The 25,350-nt window shown below is 39.3% G+C and overlaps 1 protein-coding gene across 9 annotated transcripts in view; it reads left to right on the top strand.

Moving 5' to 3' along the window:
- The window catches only part of LOC137174637 (receptor-type tyrosine-protein phosphatase delta-like), a 369,722-nt gene that overhangs the window by 187,690 nt on the left and 156,682 nt on the right, over positions 1 to 25,350 (top strand). For all 9 annotated transcript variants that reach the window (XM_067580052.1, XM_067580050.1, XM_067580055.1 and 6 more), the window contains exon 9: positions 24,613 to 24,650. The gene's annotated coding sequence lies outside the window, so the exon portion shown is untranslated. The remainder of the gene's footprint in view (positions 1 to 24,612; positions 24,651 to 25,350) is intronic.

Raw genomic sequence — 25,350 nt, 5'->3', positions numbered from 1 at the left:
AGCACACCATTTGAGACCATGCCTGTCAGGGTTTTGGAAACTGCTGCAGCACAGGTGATGATTTCAAGATGGGAGATGGAGACCATATTCAGAGATGAGGCACAAAATGTATGCGTTATTGCAGCTGCTCTTGACCCAAGATTTCACAAACTAAAGTTCCTGCCAGCAGAGGAAAGCCTAAAAGTGCAAGTCAAAGTTCAAGCTCTTGCACTGCAAGCAAAAAGAAGAGAGAGAGAGGAAACACAGAAACATCACAGTGTGGAACAGGATGACTCAGCAAGTGCCAAACCACCAGTTTCAGAGAGGAGCCAAGCAAAGTGTCTCTGCTGGACACTTTGCTTGGCTCAGATTCAGATGAGCACAGCAACAGTGAGGAAGACAATGGACATGTTCAAGATGATGATACTAACAGTGAAATGGTAAGGAAGGAGGTACTGATATACTTTAAAGAACCGCCTATCCCAAAAGATGAGAACCCATACAAAATGGTTTAAGGAAAATTAAGCAAGTTTTCCCACCTTGGCCATCCTGGCAAAGTTATACTTGTCTGTCCCTGCACCATCAATGACTAAGAAAAGAGCAAATCTGACTACAGAGCATGTAGACATGCTTACATTCCTCCACTGTAATGCTAATTGAACTCTTGCTGTCCCTTTAGTATTGAGAAAAGTTCAATATTGAGATCAGTGCTGATTCAGATTTTTTTTTTGTTAGATTATCAACCTCTTTTGTACTGTTACTTGAACTGATCAACATTTCAATTACTAATAAATGCCTAAACTCTTTTTTGCACTATTGATATTGGCTGAATATATGTTGGACTTATGGACATATGTATTACTGATAAATGCCTTTTAATTCTTGGCACTGTATTTTTTTTATGTTGGGAAATTTTTATTTGTATTGGTAAGTATTTTTCTAAGAAAATGCTTGAATAAAAGGTTGAGAATTAATGGTAGAAGTTATGGTTATTATTTACTGGTAAGTTAACCAAATGATTAATCGAAAATCAGAAAATAATTAAGAGAGTAATCAAAAAATAAATGTTAGATTAATAAACTAATCAAAAAATAATTGATAGATTAATCAATAAAAAAATAATCGTTGGTTGCAGCCTTACCATCATTTCAAACTAGCTAACGGCACCAAGCAGCCTACTGTAAAGGACAACCATAGCTACACTCCATCCAATAATAACAGCAGGATCCTCAACTTGGCATGTTATTTCTTGTCACCTGTATGTATTTCACTAGAGGGAACGGGGGAGCGTTATTAGTCAACCAAAACATTCCATCAGTTTTCAGTGTATTGGCATTTTTCTGTGGCCTTCAGGCTTCCTTGCAAACAGCTCTGTTATGTTCTTAAGACCAAAATAAATTCAATTTCCAATGCAGTGATCTCCTTAATGAAAAGTCAATGTCCCTCACTCATTGGCAAGCTCCCACAGGGACAGTCAGAAAGATGAATTTATCAGCGGGCCAGAGACTGCGCCCTAGGGGACACCACCCCTTATGATCAAACAGAATGCTACAGAGTGTGTCCAACCAGTCCTCCATTATTACCCAGCTTGTGCTCTTAATGTGAGCCGACGGAGGAGGGATGACAGTATTGATCTAATGAAAGTGCTATTTATATTCTCACAAATCCTCTCACCAGTGATTACAAAAGCACTCCACTGTTGCGGTCAGTCCGTTCTCAATTTGTTAACTGTAGAGGGGGACAGTTTGTTTGCCTCATATGCATGCAGTGTTATCTTAGCGTGCTTATTTTACTGCATTTCCCATCAGACTCTCTGTGCCTGTATCAAAATATGCTACCACAATATTTCAAGTCTCTATCTAAGCTAATATTTAAACATAAGCTCTATTTTTACATTTGCAGTGTTGCTCAGTTATTTCTGTATAATTTCACAGGAAGTACTGCATTGTAGCACTGCATTCCTGTGAACAGTTCAGAGGTTTTTGATTATTAATAACACCATGTGTTGTCAGCAGCTAACCCTCTGATAAGGGGGACATGAGCTTGTTGTCATGGTATATGGGCAACAGTACTATAGATAAGCTTTAATCTCCACTAGGCTCCATGTAATGCATAGCAAAAGTGATGGGAGCACATAACATACACATGTGTAAACATCAGCCACATAAAATTGCAGTGTGCTGAAATTAAACACAACAGAGAGGAGAACATGCAATACGGTAGGTTGCTTACGATGCAGACGTAATTCATGCTCATATTCATTATTCCACAAGTGCAGCTCTTGTGTAGCTTTCACTCATATGATCCAAAACAGGAAATCATGTGTAGTTTAACATGCATGAACATATTGTACCCGTGGCTATGCACTCATGAATAAAACACTGACAAATTGATAATTATCAACCTCATTTGTGTAACCGTGGACGTATACCCAGCTGAAAATCTGCACATGTGAACATCACCAGTGACTTTTCACTGAGAGTTTGAGAATGATGTCAATTTTAAAAAGATAAAATGTGTCAGAGAGAAACTAAACTCATATAGTAAGTGGTAGAGTTAAAAAAAAAAAAAAAAAAAGTGCAAGTACTCTAAGGCAGCAGGTGCATCCAGCTTTTATGGGTAGGCAATGTTTTTATGTGGTTTGCATTGCTGATTAGCTGTGTTGTTATAAATTTTATTAATATTAACCAATTACAGTCAGAGCACACCAATTTACATTGATTTGTGGTAATATGTTGCAGTAAATTAGTTTATATTGATGTGATGTACACTACAGAATGGATTTTATAGATACTATTGGTGTGCAGGTTCTAAACATCTTAAAACACTTGGTGCCAGTTATAACAGGTTTTAATAGGTATATTGTATCTATATCATGATCTATCAGTAATAGTCAATATTCAGTAATAAGTAAAAGTATGCAGTTGTTTAACAGTCAAAAGTACTGCTACTCTGTACCTGTAAGCAGTGGCACTGTATATAGTCTGACATGATCAAAAGTGATCCTACTTCCATTTGACAAAAATTAACAAACTTTTTAAATAACTGATTAATCATTTATCATGTTTTTTTTGTTTTGTTTTGTTTTTTTTGGCAAATATGGCCCAATATGCCCTAATTTATTTATTAATCATTTCTTGCTTACATACTTATGTTTCCATTGTTTTAATGTTTTTTATGATTTCTAGCTGTTCTCTATGAATTTTGATCTGCTTATTCTTATTTGTCTTATTTTTCTGTATTTCAATGGAGCACTTTGGGTTGCCTTGTGCATGAATAGGTGCTATATAAAAAAAATTGCCTTGCCTTGCCAAATTCTTTTGTTCTGGCTTCTAAAATGTACGTATTTGCGGCTTTTGTTCATCTGATATGATTGTAAACTGATTATGTTTGGACTTTGAACTGTTGGACAAAATAGAACAAAAAGAAACAAAAAAACAAAAAACCCACAAGTAATTACACTCAATTTTTTACTATTTTCTGACTTTTTATAGACCGAATTAGCAATTGCTTAATCCAGAAAGTAATCAGCAGATTAATCGATAATGAAAATGATCATTAATTGCAGCCCTAATAATTTGCATTGTTCACAAATGGTTCAAGTTGGTCATATAATATTTTTTGCAGACCACTGTAGATATACGTAGGTAAATCAGAGTGTACTGACTGCCTTTTACCACAAAAGCTGGTACGTAATTTACCATATTTAATTTGACTATTGTCATGTGGTACATATATATATATTTATATATTTACATTTCCTGAGAAAATGCATACTACGCATTCTGAAAGCGATCTAATTTATTGGATCCTTCACAGATAGTGGATCTCTGTTCATCTCAGTCTCCACTGAGCGAGTCTCTCTCTCTAATGTGGCTGTACTGCCCATAAACAGACATTGAGTGATTAGCGCTGCTCCGCCATTGACATCATTTGCATTTTAATAGACCATAATTACAACTCGGGGAAAATAAATTGCAGTTTGAAGAATGTTTGAATTACTCCAACTCTCCGGCTCTCCTTGTGAGATAGCAGTGAGCATATGCAGGAGCTGCCTGGATGGTTAATATCAGGTTCAGAAATGTACGGAGAAGCTGGAAACTAAAAGAGTAGAAGAAGACAAAGCGGGTTGTGCTAATGTCATTAATTATATAAATCAAAGTTTTTGATATGGACCATTTCCTTTAATTTAGGTTTGAAACCCACTGCAAGGGAAGTTACAGTATGTTTTACAAAAGGCTTATGATAAAAGTTGAATGTATTCACTGAAAAAGAACATGTGAGGAGGGGTTCAGTGTCTTGCTTGAGGATACTTCATAGTACAAATGGCTGTTGATGGACACACATTGACTATTTCTGGGATCAAATATGTGCCCTTTCAGATACAGGATGTGTCTCTAATCATTAGGCCACACTTCCTTTTTTGGGTTTCTCATTAACGCTTGTGATAATTGCAGTTTGTCCATTTAATATCTCCCAGTCTGTCTTATCACCACACCTCACCTGCTGAGATGTGACACCTTCGTTGGATTTGCCGAGGGATGTCTAACCCTGGCAGCTAAAGCCCATGTGACCCTGTAAGCAAGAGTGACAACACAATAATACTCCCTGCGCCTAATCTTTCATTGGTGGATTATCAGATTAAAGGCCCCAGTTGTTTGTGGGCTCGGTGACTATCGAAAAAGTTGATCTGTCAAGTTTATCTTACACTTGTCGTATCAAGGCAGTGCTGGACCATACAGTTGGCTGCGGATGGAAGATAAGGCAGACATAGCTGAATAGAACTTCCAGAAAATGAGAAACAAGGCTTTTCTTTTTTACTCCGACGATATACTTTATCTAGTTTAAGAAATAGACCCCACCAAAAGCATTACAGGTCTTTTTGATTCACTTGATTTCTTTGACCTCTTTGGTGTGACAGAGCTGCCCTTTTTTATTTTTGAAAGGAGATATCTGAAATCATCCACCAGTTTAAGACTCAGGTTAGTGGTGTGGAATCACAAGTTTCAAAGAGGACATAATCCATCCTTTTTCAAGCTGCCCCTTTGTGCCATTTCAAAGACCTGAACCCATATAGGTTTTCCTATCAATCTGTTGTTTTGACAAAGTAACACAATGGATGGAGTCCATTGAACCTTTGGATGTGGTTCACTAATTCAGGCTAACTGGTTTCTTTCCATTTCAAAGCAGTGACTCTGAAGGTCGTAGGCTCTTCAAATGTGACTGTCAGAAGATATCTGTAAATAACAGTCAGAGGAGATCACTATCTTTATAAATCTGGTCTTATCGGATTTGCAAGCCAAGGTGTAAATGTTTTGACATCACCCCTGGTAGGGTGGGAGGTTGAATTTCCAATTACTCTAAAGACATCCATTATATGAGCAGACTGATAAAAAAGCATAAACATCTTGATAATAAAATATTAATGTTCAGGGACAAACCTGTATGATGGTCTTAGTCACCAATTTGTTTAGTATGGTCAAAATATCTATGTTATTTTTTGGCATTTTTGCATAATTACCATTCCAAAAAGGTGTTAAAATTGGTCCTTAGAAAGCCAAATGCCACATATCAGGAGTAGGCAGCAGGTCATGTTTGATGTAAGGCATCATTAAAAAGGGTTGAACAGTAAGTGCTATATTAACCTTTTCAAATTTGAAATTGGGGGGAGATTAAGTTCATAAATCTGTATGTAACTTTTTACTCCCCCAGACTATAAGGGTCTATTTGTATCACTAAATCTAAGAAATTTCAGTCTAAAAACAACGGATAATGTTGGCAGTAGAGGCAGTGACACGTGTTTTATAGCTTTTAGTAGAAAACAGTTGAATTTACAGGGTGTTTTGCGGCTTACTACAGCAGAATCCTCTGTCAGCTAACCTCTGCCAACTATATTCTGCTTTCACTGTATTTAGTGGATCACATTCATCAAACAGTGGCTTAACTGTTTGGGGATGCATGTCATCACAGTTGTGAATCATCTAAAGCCCCTTTGAGTGTTGGGGCACTGGATAGTGCCAAACAGCCTTAGTTTGAATTTATATGTATAAGCACTAGCCTTATATTTTAGAATGGTAACAGCAGAACACCCTCCTAAAGGGATAATAATAATTTTCCTCAATCCCATTCCCATCTTATTTATGGAACAGCGCACTGGTTTGTCACTTCCAGCCAGTATGATTATTCACCTGGCGAGCATATTTTTCACACAGCTATAAAAAAAAAAATCATATTTCATTCAAGGGGTTTGATGAGAATGTGCTGAATCCCATTATCCAAAATATTGGGAATTTTGTGCAACAAGAATATGGCTTCCCTGATTACATTATGCCTCTGAGCTGTGTTTAGCCAAATGTGCATGACTTGCAAGTGTAATGTACAAAAGGCTGCTGCTGGTGTGTCATATTAACAAAAAAAGATAGAAATAAGGCAGAACATGCAGTAGAGGTCCTCTTTCATCAGATTATTCACATGCAGATGAAATCCTCCATGTTGAATTTGTCCATCACAGGAAATTAAAGCTCCGTAAGGTCATGTCTCTCTGGTTACCAGTGTGTCTGTAGGTCCTTAAAATGTCTTAAATTATATTATCTTAACTCATAGCCTTGAAAGATTGTAGTGTTTTAGATATTAAATACAATTCTGGAAGCTCAAACAAAAGTGTCAGTTTCTTGGTGCAACCTGGTGAGAAATGCCTAAATGCGCCGCTAATTAAATTAAAATCAGGCATTAAGACTCAGGTAATAATTTTATCTCACCCGCTACACATTTTCTTATTTCAATAGCAGATGATATTCTATATTTAAGAACAAAAAAAATCATTCGTTGATCCTAAAACAAATGGACTTCAGCCACAACAAGAGGCAGCCTGTAGCACAGATGTCCACCACATGGAGTGGACGCAACTCATTTGTTGCACTTTGCAGTTATTTATTTATATCCTAGGTCTGATATAGGGAAACATCTGTCACCTTTGCCTAAGTGCCTGCTTGCATGATCCACACACTACGATTCAGAATAAAACGCCCCCATATTGTTTGGCTCTCCAGTGCGAGCTCAGGTGCAGAATCCTGTTAGGCATTTGGAATGCCCTGCTGTTGCAATAGAGGCAGGAAAGACTGAAACACCTGGAGACCCTGTGTGTGCCACCAGAATTAGCAGTCATTGCCAAGCTATCGCATGGCTTTGCTTTGTTTTTCAGTGACATCATACCTTCCTTTGTATTGTTTTATTGGTGTGGTGAAATTAAGATAGGGCATATGACTATTTAACTGATTGATCCAAAGGTTCCCTCAAATGCTAGCTACCTGTTAGACTGAAAATTATATATATGTGGAAAAGCTTGTTTCTTTTGTGAAATAAAGACAACAAATTTCATTTTTAGAACAAACAGGAGAAGACTAGTACTTTTTAGTCTGCATGGTCAATACTGTAAAAGCTCTTAATTACTCCCATGCCCCTTTCTTTAGTCATTTTTCTAATGGCAGTCAGCCCACCCCCAAAGTAAATTAATTACATGGGCATGGTGCCACAGTTGTGGAACAAAATCTGACGCATGTGTCTAAAGTATTTGAAGTGTCACCCAAGATAAAGGATGTCGGAGAGATTCTAATTCTCAGCCCCAAATAGCACCAGTAGCCATCTGTAAGCTCGTTTCTGCAGCCCTCACTAAATCAACACACTCAACACGGGCCTGAGAATGCCGCCGTACAATCATGCATGACAACATCAAAGCTTTTCTTTATTGCCTCTCCTCTTCATTTTTCCCCTCCTCAGCCCTTCTTAACTGCTATCTGAAGCTAAAAGCAGTGGTACTATTGCAAACATTATCTTAGGGGTTAGTGCAAACACTGAAAATCCTAGCCCTCTCTTGTTAATGGTTTCAGTCACAGCTGATAGCTGTGTTCAAGAACGATTTCATCCCTGCACAGGTGCAAATTTAACAAGTGAACATGCATGCACATGGATTACCAGGAAAGGTTTGTTGCCTGAACTGTGAATCTGTGGCCTTCACAAAGACCTCCAATCTTAACAACAAGTCCTTAGTAATAGACTGTTCAGCATTCTTCAGGATCTTCCCTTAATTGCCTGTCTTTGTCCCTACCTCAACATATTGACAACTATAAATCTCTAAAATGTCGGATGAGCCAAATCCCCAGATTTCCATGAGGGGGATGTTTCAATGATGAGCTGGATCTGTCATTGGGGAGCCACTCAGCACCCACCAACAGATTGAGCAGGCAGCCAAGATGGATCTGTCGACACTTCATTCTGCATATCTCTATTTAATGATATTATATTTCATTTCCCGAGCAAAGAAAACACCATTACCCAAAGCAGTGAGTCGTAACGAGCCATTCTGCAACAGATTCCAGGCCTCCTTGGTGGTACAGTAATTGAATTACAATCGCATATGACACAAAGTTTGAAAATGATTGTATTTGTTTCCATTTGTTCCTTCTATGTTATATACTAAGTTCAACTCTGTACACAGTTAAACACATTGAAGCATACTATAGCTTTGTAATGTTTCCTTTTAAATATGACCATAGTTTGATTTCAAAAGATGTCTAAGAATTTCAGCAGATGCCATATTCCAGGTAGAGTCTAGATATGAACAGAAATGATTATGCCACTGATACAGCTAAAATGATAAGGCCAGCTGTCTGTACTGTACTATATTTTCCCTTCAACTTTGCAAATCAGCATACAGGAGGAAATGGAGGTCACAAGGCAGGAGGTCACAAGAAATAGTCCATGGGCGGCATTTAGGTTGATTTCTGACAATCCCTATGCCCCGACACATATTGATAACTGCCTAAAATTCATTTCTCTGGTAGCTGTGGTTAAGTGGTTTGAAAGCCATTGGGGTTTTGAAAAGTGTGCCTAGTTGTTTTGATCACAGATTGAAAAGCAGTTATCATTTCAATGGGAGCAATATGCTCATAGGGGAAAGGACAAAGAGGTCAGCAAAAGTGGAGTAAGTGCTCCCTCAGGCACAAACACAAGGCCATTCAAAAGGCCCCACAGAGAGACCAGGGGAAATTGATTTCAGCTTTATTCCTGGTCAAATGCATAACTGTGCTGCTGGGTGACCCAATGGTGGACCTGTCCACTCAAATTAGGAAACCATTTGGAAGATATGGCCACATGTGAATGGCCAATCACACTCTATGAATATTGTACCACAATAACATTATTTCACACATCAAAACATCTTGAGGTCATCCAGTGCTCCTGATTTGTGAGTGATGATCTTTTTGTTGGGGTAAGCCCTCATCCACTAAAGTAGTTTGTGATAAGTGCACTGCATGGTCTCCACTGGCAAAACTGAAGAGTAACACTATAAAATGTTTCTAGGGCACAGTCATTGGCACAAATTACATAAAGACATAAAAGCTTTTGCTACTGGGTGCGTGCATTTTGACAAAGGCGGGATTGGCACATATTTTCCCCATTGATAATGGAGAGAGAGTGCTTTCAGCTCCACTGAGAGAAACTGAAAAGCCCCCCCAACACCGATCACCCATCATCATCCCTGTGGATGAGGCAAAAGGGGTGAGGACTGTGAGTTGGAAATGAGTTGGATTTGACACCAGCTGAGTTGACATGTTTTGAATGAATATTTATTTATTGACTAGCAAAGAGAAAGTCTTTCACATCGCCTTGAAGTTGATGGTAATGGTTTAATTAAAGTCTCAGTTCAAATTTTCACGCAATCTTTGCTCTAGTGCATCAGTGCACCTTAAGTGAGCTAGGAGACAGTTTGAATTCCATTGGGTTCAGAAAGTATATTAACATGACACACATATAATTTGTCATGCCGTTCTTCTTTCTAGCATGAGTGGTAGTAGCAGTAAAAGAAACAGCCATGACTGTGTCCATGACTTATCCAGTATGTCCTCTCTTAAAACATACCTGAAAACACAAATAGCATTCAAGGACTTGAAGCTGAAAGAACATTTTATATTTTGAGCCATAGCTCTGATTGTGATCGGTTCAAAAACGGGTCAGGACCTGGGCAATGTTCCTGGAAAGAAACATTGTTGTATTTAGAATTTTTTTAATCAAATTGTTAATGCTCTAAGTACAATAAATGAAGCCTCCAGCTCCATTGTAATGTGATGGCAGCAGAAATCTCAATCTCCAAACCCGGGCAAGTAAACCAAAGTTATCTGTCTATCAATACCACTGGAAGTAAATGAAAAAAAAAATGTATGTGTTCATTCATGTTTTTTTTTTTTTTGTAATTTGGGTGATTTTAGCCTTTATTACAATAATTTTATTATTATGGAGCCAATTTCTAAATCTTTTGCAATTCTTTCAAATCTTTCATCTTGCATATGGCCTTCCTGCTCAGCAAGATCACTTTACAGCCAGTGTGGAGCTCTGTGGGATGTGTGTTTATAGCCACACACTGTGTACATACATGATTAATGTGTGTTCTGTTAGCTTTGGTCCTTTAAGATGCTGCAAATCTGGTTCAGTTAAAGAGCTGGTTTTAGTCCAAAAAAGAAAAATGTCCACATTTCCCCCCCACAAGCACATTGTTTATACACCACGCTACAGTATATGAAGCAGGACAGGAGCATTGGTACGGAAAAGAGGGTTGTACCAATCATCGCTTTGTTGCTTCAACACCACGAACCTTGGGGCTTTGCTGGCTGCCAAGCTGCAGTCACCTACAGAGCCGTGTGCTTATTTTCTCTGCCCTCTTTCTTGACCATATGGAGCACAAGGGTCACAGGCACACTGTGTATCACAGATTTGTCTCTGTGTGTGAGAGTGTGCGTATACATGTGCGTGTGTATATGTATTGCATGTTTACGAAATGAGCCAAATCTGCTCACTAGTGTCTGTGGATTTGGCAGCAGGGTGCATTGATTTTGTCAGCATTTGCATTTTCCTGCCAGCCAAGAATACTTTTATTAGCTCTACCAATATAGATGCAGAAAACAGTTCATAGTCTTTTCTCATTCTGCTGTGTTGGACCTTACACAAAGCTTGTGTTCTTTTCTCAGTTTATGCAGGAATTCCTTTCCCCATTACATTTAAAACCAAGAATTGCCAAGCCAGTGTGGGCCATTCCTAACCCATTGCACAACTGTAAGGAAAACCCCAGATGATAAATGAAAATGCCAAAGGTCAGAGACACTCTATAGGTGCAAGATGATGAAGTGTCTTATACTCCATCACCAGCTGATCTGGGGTCAGCTTGTCAGAGCTGACATGTCGACATAGTAGCAACCTCTCATTTAATCACCATATTAATTCACCCATCACAAAGCCCTAATGACACTACCGCTGGCCGATTAATCTCCGAATTTGATTTAGCGAGTGTCTATTCATCATAACTGACTGTTTCAGTATGCAATCAATATGGCCCTTTTAGCACTCTGGACACCTAGACCTCAAGAGGTACACAGTCATGGTGTGAAGAGTGTTGTGATAAAGTAAATGCTTGCCCAGGCCAAAGGGCCGACACATCAATCATGTACCGATGTGAACATCAGCAGCACTTTTTCTTCAGGTTCTCATAAAAGCCTGTTCGTACCAATGTGAACATCAGCAGTAGTTTTTCTTCAGGTTCTCATAAAAGCCTGTTGGACAAGAAGCAAAGGGTACAGCATAGTATTTGTCAACACTTGCATCATCACATGAACAGTGACTATGTGTCTATCAGTTTTCTTCATGAGGTCATCCTCTTTGACCATGATGAAATCTTGAAGTAGATAAATCATGTCTTCTCCTATTCTACTCCATAGCTGAGAAACATGTAGTCATACAGCCTCCTAGCTTGCGGCTGCCAATTTACTTGTGTGCAGTTGTTTATATTCCTGTATCTTGGAATAAGCTGCGTTGCTAGTGCACCTTGTCAGTATCCCTGCATGCTTGCGCTTGGACACACTCTTGCCCATACACACACACGGCATCAAGCCGCCGGGCGAAGGCAGCTCTGCTCACTCAAGGGGAAAGAGAACAGCTGTGCCTGTGACAGCTGGAGCAGTCATGACATCCCTTCACCAAATATCAGGGATGGCTTAGGACGCAATGGCGTATCAGCCGAGAGGGGTCCATTTACAACCTGGACGAGACGTCGAGGCTTTAGCCTGCGACCAGGCTGAAGCGACAGAGCTCAGTTTTTCCTCCTCGCATTTCCAGTGATAATGTGAGAAGTAATGAGTTTCTCCTTGGTCTACAGCCCATATAATAGTCCCCCATTTGCTTCAAAACAAGCCCAATGGAGCAAATTAGATAATGTTGTGCCTGTGAAAAATGAGCTGAATACTAATGTTTATTTTCAGAGGTCCATTTTTGATGATTCCTCATCAAATTCTTAGCAGAATCTTGTTTCATTGCTTACAATTTCTAATCTTATCTAGAACAATGTGGTGGTTATTCACCCGGGGTAAAAACATCTGCTAGATCCCTTAAATATAAAATGTACATTTAGAATTTAGTCTGTTTCACTAACATCGGTAAGCATGTCAATCATTTTTGCCTTTCCCTGGAGGTACATTAAGAATGCAAAATGTTATCTCACGTAAACACTTTTTCTAATCATCCCCGAGTTTGGGTTTTGTTTGAAATATTAAAAATGATGGATGTCTAAAATGTGTTAGAACCAGTCCTAATTGTGGAGGCAGCATTAAAAAAGAAATCAGTGTACTATGCAAATGAGCATAATCACCTTCAGCCCCTTAAGCACCAGACCGATTTTAATTACACCTTAATTTCATGTATAAATACCCCCAATTCAGACGAGCTGCTGCAGTAAGCCCCAGCAGAATAGACTGAGTGGGAGGACTGTATAGGTACAGATAATTACAACTCACTGTTATGGACTCCTGATTATATGAGGTGGTGGCCAACATACTGTCACCAAATACCACTGAATGAACTTCATCAGGGTGAAAAATTAGAGTATATCACAGCTATGACAGAGGTGTCCTGAGAACTGAACAGCACTTCATACATGAACACAGACAGCGTAATTTTATTTTCTTGACGGTTCAGCCTAATTTTGACATAAGATGACAAAGACAGTAGTAAAACCAAGTGTATATGACTTCAGGTTATATAAGATGTTCAGTTTAATCTTACAGTTATGGCACTACTGCTTCCATGGTACAGTAAGAAAGGTCATGGAAGAACTGGATTTCTCATATCAGATGTTTTGTTCTTTGAGTGGAATTTTGTTGAGACTGGTTTGTGTGTAAAACAGTATTTTTTTTCCAGAGTGAGGTAATTTAGAAACCGTAGACTTGTGTTTGTGGTCACATTTGTTCTTCCAGTAAAGTGTGACTTGTCCACAAAAAGTTTCCGGGCTTTAATTAACTTGATAACATTAACTGATTTTACAGACGCAACCACATGTGTATGTGTGGTAAGTTAATATACTACTCTCGAGACAGAAATGCTAGACACAATACTACCTGTGAAATTAGACCAGATAGAGAACTGCAAAGCTGCAGTTCATCTTGAGGAAATATTAAAGTTGAATGACTCGGTTTGCTCTATAAATAGAGGCTTTTCTCCTGCAGGGACTGAAGATTGAGTATTGTTGAAAACACCGGAGGAGCATATGTTTAGGCACAGCTTGTTGCGGCCTCAGATGTTCCTTAACAGTTGATTTCCTCAAGTTGCATTTCCTTTTTCACCACGTTATTGTGCTAATTATTTTTCGGCACGTTCCACTTGGGTGGCTCACGGCTCGGACTGCACAAACTCAGCCCAGTTTTTTTTTTTTTTTCTTACCCCAGAAGCACCCAACACAAGGGCCGCTGAATATCAGCCCAGCTGGGCGACACATTGGTTCCTCAACACTATGAAATGTTTTGAAATGCTTATGAGAGCTGATGGAGCGTTTTCTTGCCTTTCGCTTTTGCAGCCAAATAAGATTTGTGCAGAGCAAATGTCCTGCCGTGTTGCTCCCACAGTGTTGATATTCAGGTAAATTTATATCTAAAAAAATCAAATCATTGTTTATATGGTGATTTGTTTTCTACTGTATGTACGCCACCTCCCTCCATGCTGGAAGGCTGAGAAAATATGAACCAAGTACTTCCATTATTCACAAAGTGCACAGTGATGCCCGTAGTAATCACCGCAGACAACAGCACGCGCTGACATGAAGGCAGAACTGCAAAAAGAAGTGCGTCATTGTATTGCTTGTCACGCTGAATTTTCCGGCTATACATTTTTCACATTCCCCTCAAACACTCAAACATTAGGCCGGGAATTTTTGCTGTCTGCCATGATGTGAAATGTGTCTGTACTTTGTGTGCACACCTGTATACCAATGTTACAGTCAGAATCTGAACTGGTATTCATTTTCTGCTTGGAGTAACTACTGCGGTTTGACCTCACTGTAAAATCTCCTGACTTCAGCGTACCAGATATAATCTTTTCTGAAATGCCACGATGGAAATTCAGAATAAATCTGTCACTCTTTGTGATGTTTCTGATTTTTTTTTTTTTGCTCCTACAAGCAAGATGATAAAATAAAGTCAGCCCTGTGGGTGTTTTTTCCTGGCCAGGCTTCCATGGGAGCACATGAACAACTACATCAACTGATAGTCATGCAAAAATTTCGCTGCCAATTCTATTTACATTTATTTCGCACATGTAGTCTTCGCATGCCTTTTTTTTTTGCCTTTTTTTGCTGTTTATTTAAATTTCTTTTGTGTGGCACGTATCTGCACCGGTCTCCTTATCGTCACTGTTTTCCATTCCCCAATTATCATGCAGGATCATGACAACAGTAACCAAAGGCATTTGCAGTGGCTGGGCCATATGACCCTTGTTTGTCATTCCCAAGCTACTACTCTCTCAAACCATGCAGGCAAGGTGAAATCTGCATCCATTTCTCATATTTACATATAAACTAATGATTCCCCTGTGGGCTGCCTGTGGCCTTCCAAATACTCTCCGTGGTGCAACTGAGGGTGATGTATAGTACTAGTGGGCAACTGAAGCTGGTGACTAACCCAGTATGATACATTGTTTCACAACCTAATTGCAGCTCCCAGCTGAATAGGCCATAAGCCAACAGAGACCTACTGACCTTGGTGAAAGTAAAAAAAAAAAAAAAAAAAAAGGGCCCCATGCTTCTATATGACCCATTTTGTCACTGAAAAATCTTTGCTAGATATTAAACAACTCTGAAAGGCTGTTGTGAATGGCTGTATTTGCCAACAGTTACTACATGGGCAGCAGGGATGTCAGGAAAGCTGTTTGTATAGTACATTGAGAAAGAAGTTAACATCTGTCACATACCCTGGGGAGAGTATGGTGAAGTTTTACAGTAAGTCGTGTTTACTGATGTTTATATATGGCAGTATTTCTAACGATATAGGAAGCGAAGAGCATCAAAACAGCTTCTGTACCAACTGTTTGATTTCAGGATGCAACATAAAACATCCACATGTCTGTTTGCATAACTTAACTAATACTGGTACATACTGTCATGTCCAAATATATTACACAAACCTGGAGGTAATCTGTTTTGGTGGTTGTATGCCACACAGAGATATTGATGAAAAATAACACACTATCTCTCAAAGAAGCAGATGCTGCCCTCTTTGTTCTCTATCACCCGTCTCCTAACCCTGTCGATGCTAACAGCTGTTCTTTTGCTGTGCACTCCAACAGCCGCGTAAAGGCAGGAAACAGATAATTGAAAATGTCAATCTCATTAATTATCATGGTGAAAGTTGAAGAAGGGGCTTTCATTGGGAAATAAATGGCTCATTCTGATAGTTTGAGACCTGAGTGCTTAGCAAGCAAAGTCATATTCCATAGCAAAACCTCTATCTCAATACTTAAAGCTATCTCAAAAGCTTAAAGCAACTATAATCAGTATCTTTATATTAATAATGGATCAAATTACTATGAGTGATGTGAAAGGGGTTGTTCATAGTGACAAACCCACAGAAAATTGTCACCTGACTCTGCAGTTCCTCTCAGCTTGACGGAGCATCATAGCCTCTTTCAGCTCATTGTTTTGGCCTTACAGCTCACAACTTTAATGTTTTGGCTCTCGCTCTCGCCGCTCTCATGGCAACCTTTTTGGTTGCAGCTGGCAGATAAAAAAAAAGGTCTGATAAATCCACTGTATACTACCTGCCAAGCACCGAACGACTGAAAGACAAAAGCTTGAAGGAATCCTCCACTGAAAACAGAGCTAAGAGAGAAAATTGGACTTACAATCACCATATGGCCAGATACATGAGTTCAAATGAATGCTAATATTGCTCTGTGTCTGCTGAATGTGCTCATTGCAAATGTTTGCTGAATAGTTCACCATATCAACTTAATATCAGTGTTGTGTTTACAACCTGTTTTTGCTGCCATCAAGTGGCCAAAAAAAGAAAACAATTAACACTGATTTGACTAAATTTTGCCACGACAATACACTAGACAGACAAACACTCACATTTAAAACTTACAATGTTGAATATATACTGTATCTTTGCGATGCAACTCACTGATGTCAAAACTTCTTGAAAGTTTTTTAGCAACTCAAACCTACAGTATGGGCCCACTCTTGACGAGAGAGGAAGATTTCATAGAAATTCTGTGACTAAGCACTGCAGATTACAGTCAGATTTAAACCACTCTCCCTGGTCCATTTCGAGAGGTGCCGGGCCAGTGTTGTACCTGTAACATGTACTACTACAACTCCTAATTGATTTTACAAGGCAGCTTAGGCTCTAATTGCTGATTTGCCTGGGGATATTCTTGATCCAAATGGCTTAGCAACTTCTTTTGTGGTGTGCTGTTAGGAGATTTTCATTCATGGGAGAGTAGATACGACAGGGATTGAATGGATGCATCAAGAAACAAGTTGTGTTCTGCATTTAGAGTAAAGGCAGATATGAGCACACCGACATGGGTAAACAAATGCATGTCATGTACCTAGTGTTCATTCCATATCCAATTTGAAAGTTACATTCTTTTTTGGGGTGGCACAGCAAATATTGTTGGCATTTGGAGTATGATGACGATGATAACCAATTACATTATTTTGGTCTGCAAGATCAGGAGAGCAAGGAATCATTGGAGTGTGGTTAATAAATGTGAAATTGCTTTCAAAATGTTTAGGATTAGATTCTGCAAACTACTCAAGACAGATCTTTTACTTGGTTCAAGTGAGGAAGAAATTGGATGATTTGGAATAAACTATAGTATTTCAACAAGTTTGACACCAAATCTAGGGCAGATGAGTAATTGGATAACAATATCAAAAAGATCTAAGTGATAGAAATCAGCACACTTTGAATTCTAATGTAATTTTTTATTTGCTCTCTGTTCATAAGTAGCGCTTTAAAAACTATTAAAATGTATACTGTGTACGCAGTACATCTGTTATATTTGTCATCTCTCTTCCTTATAATTTTGAATGAAGCTTCAGTTCAAACACATCAATAAATTCCCTTAATGGTCATCAGCACAGAGTGAGTAAATGCATCAATCAGCATTAATCAGTGCAGCAGGAAATCTCATTCAGATTCACATTACTGAATGGCCATTAAGCTAATGCAGTTCATTTTAATACCACTACGTTGAAGGAATCACATGTTACTGCAGTGGCCAAGGACAGTTTAGTCATCTGCCTGCAAACACTGTAGCTGCTTCCGTAGACAATGAGTAGAATACTGACTTTGTGAACCGAGGCATTTGCCATTTTCCCTTTTATGCTCCATGAGTTTTGTATAAAGGTTCAGAGTCGTCAGCATTACTGGAATGTAAAGCTTATTTTAGTGTAAGATTTTTAAAAAATATGTTATGCTGCACAAGTCTGTCCTACTCACTGTGCAGAGGAGCTGCAGCTTTTCTACTTAATGTGACATTACGCTTTCGGTTACAATATCCATGGCTTCAGTTATTTGGAATTCATTTTTCACATTGTTAGACTGCTGGCATTCCCCGTGAAGTTGTTCAAAAGCAGGATGCAGAGGGAGTGTCTTGATCTTTTGGAAAAGAGTGGGTACAATGAGTATTTAAAGCTGCACTGATGAATATTTTTATATTAACAATAGATCAGATTTCTATGTGTAATGTACAAGTCGCCACTTGTAGTGACAAACCCAAAGAATATTCTACCTCTGCAGTTCTGCTCAGCTCTATGAAGCGTGTCACTCGTTTTCAGCTAATTGTTTTAGCTTTACAGCCTGCAACTTTACTGTTTCAATTCACTGTCACTGCTCTTATCAAACCAGTTTTCAGTGACAGCAGGCAGCTGTTTTCAGCAGAAAAGGTCTCATAAACTGACTTTGCTAGCTTGAGCCCAGCACCAAACAACAGAAAGACAAAGTAATAGCAACTAGCTGCTGAACATACATGAGCATTTATCAGCTTAACAGCAGCTTTTTCCTGTTTGCTATCACATTGGCCATTAAACTTCGTAAGGTGATAATACGTCAGTTTGAATTTACAGCTCATTCCATTGCCCACAAGTGGCAAATAATCAATTAACGCTGCTTTAAAATAATTAAACTGTACATGTTTTTTGTTCCAATAACATGGTTCAAATGTAGTGGTGGCCAGATGCAAAGAAGGTGATTTCCTTTTGATTGCACATAAAAATAGTTTTGCCCTGTTAGTTCTGATTAGTTGCACTGATACACTATCCTCTTCATGTGCATTTTTATTAGCAATTGTCTCTCATGCAGCCACTTTTATGCACAACACCAGCTCAGGCTCAGAATGAATAGCAACATTAAGGTAATTTCCCGGCAAATGAAATTTTCCCTGTCATCATCTTTTTGTTGTTGGTTATAGTCCATGCAGGTTTTTTTGGAAAGTATTTTTTCTTCTACAAGGTAGAAGGTAGATATTAAAGGTACATTGCAAGCTATTGGCCCATTCAAGCAAAACATTAAACAAAAGGTCATTTTAATTGGCTCATTTATTTCCTTTGAATAAATGTTTGCCTTTACAAAATAAAACATATTTTAGACGAATAACAGGCTTGAATAGTGAATTTTAATGAATGCCACTGAGACCTTAATAAATCCAAATATAATCACCACATGACAGGATCAGAAAACCAAGGATTAAATTTTTAAGGACAAAAGGTCCACCGTTAAATCTCTGAGGTGCAGCATGTCTCTGATCAGCTCACACAGTCAGTATGTTGTTTTGGCCATCATTTCCAAATCTGCTTCTCAAACACCCGAAAACTAAACAGTATGGGAATATGATGGGAGTAATCTGACAGAATATATGCAGTTTCATAAGACTAGCCAGGCAGAAAATAGATTGGAAGTTGTGATTTGGAGGAGTTAGGATGGGAGTGGCGGGGGTTACAGAGAAATAATGTGTCACTCACAGTGCAGAGACTGCTGCCTCTCTAAGGCTGAGACATGACCCACGGCCTCTTTCTCATGATAAAACCTGAACATTTGTACCTTTCACCTTCAGCTACTTCAAATGTCCCTGAGGAAAGCAACAAAAAGGGAGATTTACTACATTCAGACACCGTTTTTAATTATTTTTTGTCTATACAGGTAAAAATAGTAGTGCTGTGATTAGATTTAGTCTTTCTGTATATGCCTTGACAGAAGTGCAAGGTAATTATTGAAACATATGGATGGCTGGGCCCTCTCTTAACCCTCTTGCTAATGATGCTTGGCTATTACAGAAGGGCAAGAGAAGGACACTTCTACCATTAACTGATATATCCCACCAGAGATCCATTACTTTTCCTACACATGTTGGCTAAAGAGAAGCTGTTTGAGGTTTCGAGAGAAGTTGAAAAAAAAAAACTGACGTGCATCTCATTATTCGTGTTCAAAAGTATTCTTAAAAATTAAAAAATAAAAAAGGGACCTTGACGCACATGTCATAAATACAGTCTGAGAGGTGGCAATGAAAACAAGTGTTTAGAACCTAGAGTTCAGTTCTGCGATAAAATCTTGACTCTTGTCAAACGTATATTTTTAGTGTAATTTCATCACTCTCACCAACATTTATTTCATTATCATTGATTTGGATGGATAAATGATTGCAGTCATGGCCACTGTTTATGTTCAAAGAGAAAACTCAACACATGCACACATTTCTCCTACATTTCACACATACTGAACAGCTACTACCAAATTTCGCTGCATGTTGTTACCAACAGAGTAAAGCAACCGCTGATGGATGAAGAAAAAAAATGTAAAAGGTTGCTCTCAGAGGCTGATGGTACTCTGGGTTTGCACATAAAATTACAACAATTGCTTAATCTTTGCTACATCAAAGCCTTTCCATTGGCAGTAGATTCAATTTAACTCTAGACGACCCACTTCAACTCCATTAACTTTCTTTGCTGAATGGGATCAGGGAAGATGCTTCCCCATAATGCCTGCTTGCTTAGGGCAATTTTTCAGCTTGGAAGCTGCAGCCCTCTCTCATGTTAATGGACCCAAAAATCACCCTCCCCTGTCCATGCAAAACATGCATACATCCCCCAGGTACATCGCAGTGTGACCCAGCCAACTGGAGCTTTTGTTCATGTGGACTTATGGCTACGGGCAAAAGTGATGCTGCTACACAATGGACTAAAAGCTTTGGCGGACAGCAAGAGCCCACAACACAATGGCTGTAGTCGTTCCAGAAGTTGAAAATAGCTTCACTCCTTCAGCTATATGCAGCACTTACACAATTCAGCTGAAATGGGCTTTTGCTAAATAGACCTCAGCAGCAGCTATTTGGAAGCCTGTTAAGTATTTGCATTAGACCATTAAAATATAAAATGGATAAGACAAACATATTACATTTTGAAAAGCCAAAGACACAATAAAACTCTAACAAAGTTTATTTTAAAACTATATTTTCTGTTATTGGGTGCCTTGACACAACCTTGCTGTGCTGTTGATTTTATCTTCAGGCAGTGTTGATAGAGAGTACAGATGTCCAGCTGAGTGGGTGAACTTCAGGAAAATAAAGGCTAGCAAGTACATTGGTTCAGTCATTCCAACTGATAAATTTTAATTCACTAGTGCCTTTGGACCAACTCAACGGCCCCCAACTGGCACAGAGCACATGTCTTTGACTGGCCCATAACACTAGAGCACTTTTCACATCCATCTCTCCCAGTTGCTAATTGAGACAGGAGAAAGGCTTCAGCCATTCCATTCTTCCCCTAAACGACTATTGGACACTGGAGACCAGATGGTCTGTCTGCAAATGTCACTGGTGGCCAGTTGTTACATTTGACAATGTGGGCTGATCTGGCAAGTATCAGTACAATTTTTGCTGCCTTTAATAAGGAGCAACTGGGAAAATAGCACTTGGATTGATTTCATCCCTCATTCGGTGCACAGCAAATATTTTTGACAAAGACATATGGTGGAGAGAAGTGCACAGCAGCAGGCAGCCCAGCCTCAAGCCTGAGCCGTTTTCACTTGATTGTTTCAGGCAACATGCGCATTTAGACAAGCAATGTATGCAGTGTTCGCATGCAGGCAGGCAGGCAGGCAGGCACACTGCTCGAGCAAAAACACATGAACATAGAGGCAAGTGATGAATCTGCAGAACCACAGATATTGCCCCCACACACAAATCTCCCAAAAGCCTTTCCTTTTTTTTCCCAAAGCACCATTATGCTTATAAATATAATTTAACACACCGCTTCATGCTGTTGTTGTAAATCATTTTCATCGGCCAACATTAAGCCGAACTATCTGTCTTGAAAACCACAACATTGCATGCCAGATGTTGGCTCTAACATGTCAGGAAGGAAGTAGCAATCCTGGCTCGAAACTCCACCTCAGTCACCCTGTCTTCAGCTGAACCAATCTTTGAGAAATAGAGTCTTTCACCTTCAGTCCATTTGGAATTGGGGGAACCAACCTGACGTTCAAAGTTGCTTGCTGAAGCAGAGTCCCTGTCTGGGCTTTGGCAGCTGGACTGATAGCCAGCCCTGTGGAATGGCAGCTGTTGAAGGGCTTTTTAAATTGCACCCAGGTTGATGGGTGGCTGTCAGGAGGGCAATGGACAGAGAATTTCGAAAGGGGGGGAAAAAAAGGACAGATCAAGGAGGGAAGGGCGGGGAGGGGAGAGTGGAGCTCCAGACACTAAGGTGTATAGAAAAACAAATATCTCAAATCCTGAAAATAAAAAAATTGTAGGAATATAAACTGAAGGAAGCGAAAAAGCAGTGATAGGGGAGTGGGTTGGGGGGAGGGGCATTGGTAAGGTGAGGGGGTGGGGGTTGCTGACATTAGTGTTGGAATAAATGGAGCGCTAAGGCCTGTCATTGCCAGGGTTATTTAGGTAGGCAGCACATCATCACTGTTCATCAGGTTTGATATTCCCAGACTATGTTTACATACAGCAGGATAATATCACTTTCTTTGCTAGCTCGATCGCCTGTCACAGATACAAATGGAAATGTCAAACGTCAACAGTGATCTCATTCTCCTTCTCATAGTGATTTACAATTGCCTCTGTGCCCATCAAATCTTGCCTAACCCTTCTATTAATTACAATAGCTAAGAGATGTTTCCACTAGCTTTTGAATTGTGAACACACAATAGTGTTTCAAAGGAAGCCATGTGGAAACACAGTGTTTTGCCATTTACATTGCAGTGGAATACTGTGGAGTCTCATACAATGTGACTCTTTCAGCCTCACTGGCTAATCTTGCCTTGCTGCTGTGGTGCTGCGCAACAGATGGTGTTTTAAGAAGGTCATCATGTCTATTCCCCCAGTTGTTAGTTGCTTGTCTCATTATTTGGAGATATTTTAAACAATCTAGAACGTTTCAAGGTGTCGTCAAACTGCGTCTGAATAGAGTCAGTGCTTGTTAAACATATTTAAAGACTGACATATATACACTGAGCAACAAATAATTTTTATAAATATCTAATAATACTGTTAAGTATACTATCTCATAGCGTATTGTAGAATGACATGCAGTAATGTCTGCCATCCTAACATCTTTCATACTATAAATTGAAGAGAGGCTTTGGGACCATTAAATGTGACTCCTTTCAGACAAGCCTGTCTATTTTAGGGAAGGATTCTTGCTGTCTACAATCCATTCTCAATTTCTTACAGGCTCAAGCATTTTCATTTGGAATTTATTTTCTGCATCTCTACATACCATCACAGTATTCCGCATAAAACAAACAAATTGATTCCCTTCTGTTTGCATCTCCAACCAACTGGCCCTGTGAGGTTCAGATAGTACCACAGTGGCTACATTCATGGCCAATTATTAGTCATAAATCTACAAAGGGCAGCAGGACCTCTGACAGGTGGCTCTCTTATAGCCTGCTGATTGCTGGAGTGTACCTATTAATCATTTTCTGTATTCCCCACCGGTCAAGAAACCTTTTTAGCAGAGAGATGGATCAGACATATTTTCCTCTTTACAAACTTTCTGTTGTGTTTTGGTTAGTCTCATTTTCTCCCCTCTCAAATTATGCTTGCATTACATTCCTCTAATATAACTGATGTTGAGCAGCATCAGAAGATTAATTCAAAATGGATTTTTTAAGCTCAAGTATATCAGATTTGCAAAATGTCAGTTTTCACACATAACGGGCTGACTTGTAGACCAATATTAAGTTCATGGTAATTACAACAACGGTTAAAAGACGATTTTATATTTCAAAATGTAAAGGATTTGTCATATCCTAGCAAATGACTGTATGCTTTTATTGCATTCATTGAAACCAGGCACAGCACCCATAAGCCTGTGCCTAGAACAGCTCGTGATTATACGCCAGTGAAATGGCAGCCTACTGTATCAAACTGTAGCCATTTAGTCTCAGTAACTCCATGATATAGCTTGCATATAAACTAGGAATAAATTCCCCTTCAGCATTTTGACAGCAGCTATTCAGATACTTAGCCCTCATACTCTGCAGTCATATTCCTCTGCCAGAATCAATTGCGCTGGCAACCATTGCCAAGCCTGAATTTTATCTCCCAGCTGGAAAAAAAAAAAAAAAAGAGGAAGGGAACAGAGCATGGAGATATACTGTTTATCAGTCACACGACTAATTCTCTCTCCCATCTCTCTTGATTCCCCCTTTTGAAAGTGAACTTGGTATTAATCTACAAGACCTTGAGCGCCTTATGCACACAATCAGCAGTGACGTGCCCCCCTTTTTTTCCTTTTTTTTGGTCAATCTCTGACCTTTTGCGGGCCGCCCACATTTTAATTAGTACTAAACTAAAAAGCTGCTCAGTGCCCCCCTAACTCCCATTTCCCCTTTGTTCTAACAACTCCTTTTCTGTAACCCAATGAAATTCATGGGAGATTTACCACATTCAAGCAGTGATTGAATATCAGTGGTGAAGAAGGGTTTTTTGAAACGGGTTGGAAAATTACAAGGGCTTAAGTGTCAGACACATATGCCTGCCAAATGTAATCAGTGGGTAATAAATGTTTGCCCTTTACACTATAAAAAGCAACAGCAGTACTGAATTAGTGCTGAGCTCAGGGCAGCAGATCACGACGCTGTTGTAGCTGTGATTAAAAATATTTTTCAAAAACAAAACAATCCTATCTTCACCCATGCCTCTTGACCTCTTTCTCATAGATGACATCAACTTCATATCTTAACAGCTTTTATGATGGTACGACTAAACTGTAATCTAATGTGTTGTTTTTTTCTCGCTGTCCTGCAGCTCTTGAACTGTTGGGAAGGTTGCTTGAGTGCTGTAAGGTAAGCCTTATTAAATCTGACACTTGAATCATTGTATCCATTGTGCAAACACTTCATACAGTCAACAACAAAGATGGGTCATGACATTCTAAGCTGGGTTTCCATTTCTGCAAAGTCTCGGGACTGTGTTAATGCTGGTTGCGGCAGAATGGAGCCTCGGAGGGTAGAGTGTGAAGGCCTCTTGCTCTTTTCTCCCTACTGTTTAATTAGCATGGTCTCAGAGACTGGGGTGCCGCTTTAGCAATCACGAATCCTGCCCAGCCAATAAGAACTAGTGTTCAACCACATCTGACAGAGATAAATGGCACGCTGTAACATCTCAGCCTCAACCATCATCTCTGTTACCCATGCAACAGTGCATTGTGGGAAGTCTAGGGGAGTGCCAGAGATCTAAGTGAGCATGTGGGTCACTTGATGATGACATAAATCTCTGTGGGTGTTTATGTGTACAGTTCGTTTGCAAATGAACTAGGTCTGTTTGTGTTTCTACTGTATGCATTGTTGTGTGTTTGCTGAGCAATGGTTCAATATCTTGACATTATACAATAGGTGCATTGTGGATTTTTAAAAACGTAAAAATACACCCTGTTATCAGCTTAAACCACAAATTGGTGCTGCAGAAGAATGTCCTATATTTCCAAATTTAGATGCCATTCATTTGCTCTATTTCATCCAAATGAGATTCTAGCATTTTGTTTTG

This window comes from Thunnus thynnus, chromosome 22 (genome assembly GCF_963924715.1).
Source record: "Thunnus thynnus chromosome 22, fThuThy2.1, whole genome shotgun sequence".
Taxonomy (NCBI): Eukaryota; Metazoa; Chordata; class Actinopteri; order Scombriformes; family Scombridae; genus Thunnus; species Thunnus thynnus.
Note: the sequence above shows the minus strand (reverse complement) of the source record. Positions and strands in the feature narration are given on the sequence as shown.